Source organism: Quercus lobata, chromosome 2 (genome assembly GCF_001633185.2).
Source record: "Quercus lobata isolate SW786 chromosome 2, ValleyOak3.0 Primary Assembly, whole genome shotgun sequence".
Classification (NCBI taxonomy): domain Eukaryota; kingdom Viridiplantae; phylum Streptophyta; class Magnoliopsida; order Fagales; family Fagaceae; genus Quercus; species Quercus lobata.
In genome coordinates, this window is record NC_044905.1 from 90,093,413 (window position 1) to 90,102,425 (window position 9,013).

At 38.6% G+C, this 9,013-nt stretch overlaps 1 pseudogene; it reads right to left on the reverse strand.

The window, feature by feature from the left end:
* The window catches only part of LOC115957181, a 13,752-nt pseudogene extending 4,942 nt beyond the window's left edge, over window positions 1-8,810 (reverse strand).
* Between the last annotated feature and the right edge of the window lie 203 nt (window positions 8,811-9,013).

Consider the following 9,013-nt stretch of genomic DNA (forward strand, 5'->3'; position numbering starts at 1 on the left):
GACAGAACCAAGGCCTTGCATGGTCCTCGGACTCAAGCCTATGGGGAAACCATTTTACAAGTTTTGGACAGAACCAAGGCCTTGCATGGTCCTCGGACTCAAGCCTATGGGGAAACCAAGTACATAAAAGAAATTTTACAAGTTTTGGACAGAACCAAGGCCTTGCATGGTCCTCGGACTCAAGCCTATGGGGAAACCAAGTACATAAAAGAAAAAATCACAAGTTTTGGACAGAACCAAGGCCTTGCATGGTCCTCAGACTCAAGCCTATGGGGAAACCAAGTACATAAAAGAAAAACTGTTACTTGAACATTAAAATCCATCCGAGGAGAACTCCCCGTTAACAGTAGGGTTGATCCCTAAAACTGCACGGATCCCCCAGTCTACCCTCGGATCCCCAACACCAAAGGGATCGATGCGATATAGTGCAATATATTACCCAAAAACACAATCAAAGTCCCTCGCTACTCGGCCACCCTCTCGGACATTGGTCTAGCATGCATCGCGCAGCACTCAGCGGTTATCCCGGTTAGTTCCAAGAGTTTAATTTATTAAGGCTTACCCTTGTTATACTTGATAATATTTGTGAGTTTAAAACTGGTAGGAATCTGCGTTAAGGCATTTTTCTGCCCGGAATATTATTAAGGGCAAGCTTACATTTAATATTCATGCGCAAAGTAGTTGTTGCAGAGAAGAAAAGCATGTGTAAAGAAATGAACTTATCTTTTATTAAGACAAAGGAACAGTACAGTGTACAGTGAAAAGCTAAAACAAGCTTACATTACAACTAACTATGCAAGTGAAAAGAAAAAAGATACAATAGAATGAAGATAAAGCCGAGGAGGTAGCACAGAGGAGAGGTTGGCTACTGTTCCAAGATGTCGTCTAAGGAAACTATTCCTCGATACTTCTACATGCCCATAACTCAGGCAGCCAAAGAACCCAACTTGGGGCCTGCACCGGTGAAGAAAAGGTGCAGGGAACCTGACCTCTGGCTAACACCATCTACAGAAAAGGTGCAGGGAACCGGAAGTTGGGGAGCCCCCGCAAAAATTTGCCTGCTACAAGGCAGACGGCGCTGATGGCGGAAATTCCTTCTTCTGACATACCAAAAATCTGACATGACCAGAACCTGCTTCGGATTTTGACTAAAAGAGGGAGAAACACCCTTTCCCCTCTGTCGAACTGGAGTATTCTCTTGAATTTATGCCTCCTTTGCTCGTACATCACTCTTTTGAGCCTCAGGAGGACATGGCGCCTCTGTGGCGGAGAAAATTCCTTTTCCCCAACCCTCGCCTCAAACATGATGTGCTAAGGGAGGAAACTGAAGGATTTGTGCGTAGGTAAAGCAACTTTCTCTCTTATTTATTTAAAAAGATAAGGTGGTGGCATTTAATTTACGCAGCATCCCAAGGAATGCTACAGACAAAATGTCTCTGGCTCGATTTCCAACGTCGTCTGCAACCCTGAGGTTAAAGGAGTCTCGAGAAGGCGCACCTCGAACACTAGGACGCCAAAAAGTACCGCGTGATCAAAGACTACGGAAATACCTTTTAATTTGTGGGCCCAGTAAATTCGCAGCCCAGGCCCGTTCAGCATATGGGCCCAGGGACAGAACCAAGGCCTTGCATGGTCCTCGGACTCAAGCCTATGGGAAAACCAAGTACAAAAAATAAACCTTACAAGTTTTGGACAGAACCAAGGCCTTGCATGGTCCTCGGACTCAAGCCTATGGGGAAACCAAGTACAAAAAATAAACCTTACAAGTTTTGGACAGAACCAAGGCCTTGCATGGTCCTCGGACTCAAGCCTATGGGGAAACCAAGTACAAAAAATAAACATTACAAGTTTTGGACAGAACCAAGGCCTTGTATGGTCCTCAGACTCAAGCCTGTGGGGAAACCAACTAAAAAAGAAAATTATTATTACAAGTTTTGGACAGAACCAAGGTCTTGTATGGTCCTCGAACCCAAGCCAATGGGAGAAACCAACTACTTGGATAAGAAGAGGTTTGAATTCCGTAAGATGGTCTACTTGATAAAAAAATGTCAGGTTACTCCGTCCACGGCTTAAACACCATAAAAGGTTAAGACCAACAAAGGTGTAAGGACGGTGGTGGGACGCCCTAGTATTCAGTAGCCTAAGAGGGCTGTTCATTTGGTGGGTGATATGTCTTCAGATGGTTATTTCTCACACGGCATCAAGCCTTTGGTTCTCTCCTCGGCTAGCGTGGGTAAGTATTACTTTTCACTGGTCGGCCTTATTGTGCCAAGCACTTCTATTAAAGTTATGGAGTTACGGCAACATCTTTTTATTATTAAGTATCTCGGTCTTAGTCGTCATTGATTTAGATGCGATATTATTGAGCCGAGCAGCACTTGCAAATTTATAAAAACAAAGAGACAGAATATGCGAAATGAAATGACAACAATTTTTTATTAATACGAAAAATCATTACAACGTACAAAGAGGGGCTCAAACAAGCCTATACAAAATGTGAACTGCCTAAACAACAATAATATCCGTAGTACAGATATGTAAACAGTCAGGCGTCTTTTAAACTCGTCTTCAAAAGTCTCTCCAATCTCTGCCTCAATGCTGCTCATGTTATGATAAGAACCTTCTTTGGAAAAAGATGAAAGAGAAGGAAATAGTAAGGAAGAAATCAATGAAGAAGATGGAGGAGATGAATGAGGAAGATGGAGGACATGAGTAAAGAAGGAGGAGAAGAAGAGAGAAGAGATGAAAAGAAAGAAAGGGAGTAAAAGAGGGAGAAGAGAAAGCACCAGAATGGATCTGGTGCTGGGAAGACTAGGAAAGGAAGGCGGAGAGGGCCACTAGTGAACGAAGAAAGGAAGAAGCAGAGACATTTAGTCCCTGCCTCGGTCCTGACTCCTAACACGCTGGGGCCATACTAGGTGAGCTCATAAGAGAGCGGTTGGTTATGATGATGGGAGTTCTCGACTCAATCACGCCGAAAGTTGGACGTGATGAGTCCCTGCTTCGGATTTTGGCTGAAGGGAAGGTGAGACGAATCTTAAGTCTCCGCCAGCCTTGCCCTGACCGAGCCATTTCGAGCTTTATTAGAACACGGTGCTTTGAGGAGGGGTATGGTTCCTTCATCACTCGTTATGGTAAACGCATTCTGATTGGGTGTATGACAATGGGGTTAAGTGAACGCTAAGGGAGGCTAGGGGTTTCAGATCTTAGAAGGATGAGAGGGAGTCTGCACGAAAGTGATGGCCTCCTGCTTGCCTTCTTATAGGAAGGGCAAAACGAAGGGAATTAAATTCATTCAGGTTTCCAAAAGGAATCTAAAGAATAAAGGTGTGTCCGTTCCACTTCCCCACCTCATCAGATGAGTCGCCGAATGCAAATTAGCCTCGTAAAGGGAAGTCATTAAAGGCGCATCTTGGACAGCCAAACGGCAGGAGTAGATTACGAACGGATTAAAGGGAATACCTGGTAAACCGGCAAGTTTCCTGGACAGGTGGAAAACCGCCCACATTAAATGCAGGGCTGAATTAAATAAAGCCATACTGAAGGCCCGGGTTTACCAAAACCCTCCTTTCCAACCAAGAAGTCGGGTAGCAGGGTTTTGAGGGGCTATTGTGGGGCCCAATAATTTAAGGGCCAGGCCCAGTTGCTCTTGGAAAATCCGAAGGCCCAAGCCGAGGAGAGTTATGGCCCAAACTCTACAATACAGAGCACAAAACAGTTTTGAGAGGTAGCCGAGGACAGTTCAGTCCTCGGCAGATCCAGAATCCCACCGAAATAAAGGGGTAAAACTGGTATAGGAACGAATTTGTAAGGAGATCCAAAATATCTTGGGGGAAGTTATCCTTACTACCCTTCCAGATAAGACTCTGCACCTGACAGAGCCGTACTCTGCAGCCTTATCAACCATCCCCAACAATTCTGGGATTAGACTGATGGGACAAATATCGGTCTTGTAAAGATTGACCCTACACGTGGACGAAGAACAATTAACGCAGACGAGTATAAAAGAAGAAAGTAAGTAAATCGAAAGGGGACTCCCATTCCACCTCCAAAAAAAGGGAGACGATCTGGGTAAGAACATCTCAACAACACCTGAGATTACAGAAAAAACCCATCGTCGGGTAACCGGGGTAAGACCCTAATGGTCCTCGGATCAAGTCCGAGGAGGCCCATCCCATAGGATGCGATGCCGTAGGGCTTAAACGTTCAAGCCCAAATCTTTTTTCTACACGAATTTCTCTAAAACCAGGACCGGGCACCGCCCCGTGACCAACGGCTAGCTTTTCAAATCCACTCTCTACAAATCATATTATGAGGGATCTTTCATGCGCGAGCCCAACATCCTTATTGGGCCGCCAGAGAATTGTGTCCTTACAGTTATAATAAGTACTAATAAAAATATTATTTGTAGGCTTATGTAAAAGTGATGTTGCTCCAATATCAACTTATCATGTCAACAATTAATCATGAAAATTTTGATATGTTCCAAGAATTATTGTACAAACTATAAAGTAAGATAAATATGCAAGTAAAATGTATATTGTACTCGCTAACACGAAAAAAGATCTAGTAAATTTATCATTTGGCCTTAACTTAGCATGTGTATTTTGACATTGAAAAGCCTTACTTCTTCTTGAGAATGCAATGTACAGAAACAATAGATACGTGATCTTCAAAAAATTAGAAAAGCTTCATGTGCCCCCAAGATACCATACTTATTTTGCAAAAGATAGACGATCATCACTAAGAAAACAATGAACTTAACGTACGTACCCAATCGTGACATGAGAGCATGAAATGGTCAGCACCACTGCTTCTGTTCCAATAAGGGTGCTTATCTGCTACGATCTTATTGTAGTCAGTTACAATCCTTTGCAGTCGATCACGATAGTAGTCAGTTTGCGCGGTGATAGGCATATAAATATATTTGACAATGTTGAATATGCTAAAGGGCATGAAAAATACGTGTGCCTCTTCGGGATGGCTAGCCCTGAAGGGGCTTTTATCCCTTTCTATTTCATCGATGAATTGCCCTTCTATGGCAGTATGGCGTATACATGGTTCAGTGGCCCATCGTGGACCAAAGGTTGCTCTCCTTCGTTGTAGGTCCACACCTTGAACCTCTTCACCATCTCTATGTGGCTCCTGAAGTGATTACGTATAAATAAACTTTGTTACTAATCCATATATTTTTTTGCACATGAATTTATATATATTTTTTTTTTTTTTTTTTTTTATAGGCATGAATTTATATTTCATTCAGAAAGAATTGACTCATTGAATCATTGAAAACCCAAAGTACAATTATAAGGCAGCGTTAATATCTGGATCATAGTAAAAGTAGACAATGTCTTGAATTGTCTTGAATTGTTTGGAAACAAGAGATATATAGATGTATCTTTCGAAGACTTACCAAAGAATATTACAGAGAAAATGTCAATTGGAAATGAATTCATCTCTTGTTTTATGTTAAATAATAACTATTACACTATATACTGTTAGATACTAAAGATAAATCTTAATTGTGATGTGGATTACTGTAACTTGAATGTTGTAAACACAACTGATGAAAAGCGTATGAATTTCTGTAAATGGATCCTCTAGGGATAAATCTCTCTTTCTTCTCACTTGTATAGTTCCTTGACCGAATCGTTTCACATTACTTTAGCTAAATCTTCAATTTTCTTTACACTAGTTTTCTTCTGTTCATAGCAAAAATATAAACCACAAAATTCAATGGCAATCATTATATTATCATTATATTACAAACAAGTGAACAAAGAAAACTTCACTCAAAGAACTATAATTACTCTTACTCTGGTACTACTGGCCTTGTGAGTACTGCTTTTGTTCATAGATTAATTTGAAAACCATCTTGGGAAACTCGTATTAGGGTTGTGTCCTTGGTTTTTCTAAGATTGGATGGGGTGAAAGAAGAATAAAATCGATTGGAATGGTACTCTTCGTTTAAGGCAGAAGAGGAGAAGAAAGAAGGAGAAGGAGATGGATAAGAAAAGATGGAAGTAACACTAAAGATATGGAGCTGCAGTTGACGCTTGCAGTGATGGTTTCAGCTCTTTTGTCTCACTTTTCTGTGGGAGAGAGGAAGATACGGGGAAGATCATATATGAGCTAGAGGAGAAGTTGCATGCAAGCTTTTTGTAATCTTCTGTTATAGAGAGGAAGATTTTGACTAGTAAATGACCTCCAGCATAGTCATGTGACTTGCATTTAATTACATTTGAATAAAAGAGTACTGGTCACTGATATCGATAATGAAAATATGTTAAGCATTGATGAGTTTAACTTAGCCTATAACAAAAATGGTTGGCGCTATCGTGGAATCGTGTAAAAAAAAAAAAAAAACATATTGCGATCATGATGTTTGTTACTGGACCTAAATAAAACTAGGTGGTTTTATCGGGGAAGACAATTTCGTACCATACAAATCAATACGATCAGTATTTATCATGTCGGAACTTTGGTCAGTATAAAAATACTAGCATTTTGTATTGGTTTAAATATCGGTTGTATCGAAGTTGTTTCAGACATACCGAGATATATATCGGATTCCAACTGATTAATGGATGCTGGACCGGTACCAAAATTACACACCAAATACTTCTTTCTTTCCCCTCACACCTAGTCATACTTACTTCCTTCCTTCATCTCTATCTCCTTTTTACCCTAATGACGAAGACATGCTGTATGGTGGAAAACGGCGACGCCAGTGAACATCCAGCAAGCTATGAGTCCTTGAAAAGGGGCTAAAAGTCTATAGCTTCTTGTCATACTCACGAATGCCCTTAATGCAATATTTAACAATCTATTTTAGGAAAATTTTGACACCACTTTTATGGGAAATAGAAAAAACTGTCAATATATTAATTACTTTTTTTTTCCCATAAAAACTTTCTTTAAATAAATTATTAATCATTGCGCTAAGAATATTCATTAGTATTTCCCTTAAAAGAAAGATAGGGTCTGAGGTGAAACTAAGAGAGAGAGAGAGTTGTGATGGAGGTGAAAAAAGTCTTGAAAAATAAAGAAATATTTCATAGTGAAGTGATAAGTTTAATCGTGTGAAGATGAGGGCGTGTTGGAAATTGTAATGACATTGTTGGTTGTAGGTCTTAGAGCAATCGCACCAATCCGTGCAAAATAGAAAAAGTTGCAAATTTTACACATTTTTGCTCAAAAACTACCCATATCAGTTTGTCTAAAACACTGTTTATATGCAAAATTATATGCACAATTACTGTAATTTTGTATATGATTTTTTTCTCTCTCCTCTCCCTTGCCTTGTCAGACTCTCTCTCACCCAGTCTTCAATGCCAAGAAGAAGAAGAAGAAGAAGCCAAAGCCGACCACCAACATCCATCCACCATCACAACTAACCAATCACCACCACAACCAACCCATTACAACATCAACTTAATCCAAACACAATCAACCAAAAATTAATGAAAATCATCACAAACCCAACTTAAAATCAACTCAAAATAAAACACAACAGAAAACCCATTTGGAAAAATACAAATCAACCCAAAATCCAAGCTTGCCGCCGCCATGAGAGAGTGTGTGTGAGTGTATTGAGCCATGGAGGCTTGGTAGAGAGATTTTTTTCCAGATTTGAAGAGAGCACCAATTTGATAGAGAAAGAGAGGGGGAGAAAGGGAAAGATTTTTTTTTTTTTTTTTAAGAAATGAAAAAGAAGAAGAAGAAAGAAAGAATAGCAAAAGAAAAAGAAAAAGAAGAAAGAAAGAAGATGCTGAAGAAGAAAAATTGTAGAAGAAGAAAGAAGAAAGTAGAAAGAAGAATGAGAATAAGAAAGACAAAGAGTTTAGAGAAGTGGTGTTTGGTAAGGTGGTGGGGCCGTGTATGTGTGTAAGGGAAATAATAAAAAAAATGTGAAAAAGTATTATTTTAATAAAATATAGTGTATTATAAATAATCTAATGCGGATGTTTTTGCAAATTGAGTGTGTAAAATAAAAAAAGTAGATTTTTAGTATAAAATAGAAGGAAACTTTTACACTTATTGATGCGGTTGCTCTTACTTGTGTGATTTGGATTCGAAAAAGAAAAAAAAATATTAATAGAGGTGGGAGGGAAGAGGCATCAGGCCTGTGGGTTGTGTTGCATGAAAAGAGAAAAGAAAAAAAGAAATTAAATGGAGGTAATACAATCATATAAACGAGGAAAGAAGGAAAAATAAAGGCAATGAATGTTGGGCTGGTATGGAATGGAAAAAAAATAATTAAACTATAGTTTTTGGCTTAATAATTACTAAAAGAAAAATAATACAAGAATACTAAAAGTTTATTTGGTATAGATTGATATATTTTATTTAAATTATTTTTTTATATCTCAATAAACAAAATAAAATAATTTTCTAAAAAAAATAATAAAATAACTATTATTATATTTTATTATATATATTTATAAAAATAGTAGTAATTCTAAAACGGTACTCCGATATTAAGCGATAGTGATATATATCGTTCCCCAAGCTGAATTGAAACAGCTTCCAATCTGAAATTGACTCCTTAAGTTTTACACAATCAAACAGTACTCATTTTGAGATCATGAGATGAGTGAGCAAAAAAAAAGGATTTTTTTCTATGAAGTACAAAGAGAAAAGACAAAAGGTTTTCTCTCTAAATAGCGTATAGATTTCTGTAAATAGAACCTCTCTAAAGATAAAGATCTCTTTCTTCCAGGACATATATATCTTCTTCTCCAAACTGCTTCACGTATCACGGCCCTTGCTTTAGCTAAGCCTACTTCAATTATCTTTAAGCTATTTTTCTTCTGGTCATAGCTTTTACGTTAAACAAAAAAAATTCAAAATACAACTAGCAACTATCAAACAACGAGCAATAGCAATCATAAAGTTTTAAACAAAAACTTTGCAAAATTTAGATGTTTCTTACTTTGATATTACTAGTAAGGGTGTCAATACCGTATCGGAGGCTGTACCGGTTTGGCCAACAGTACGATATGTTTTGGAT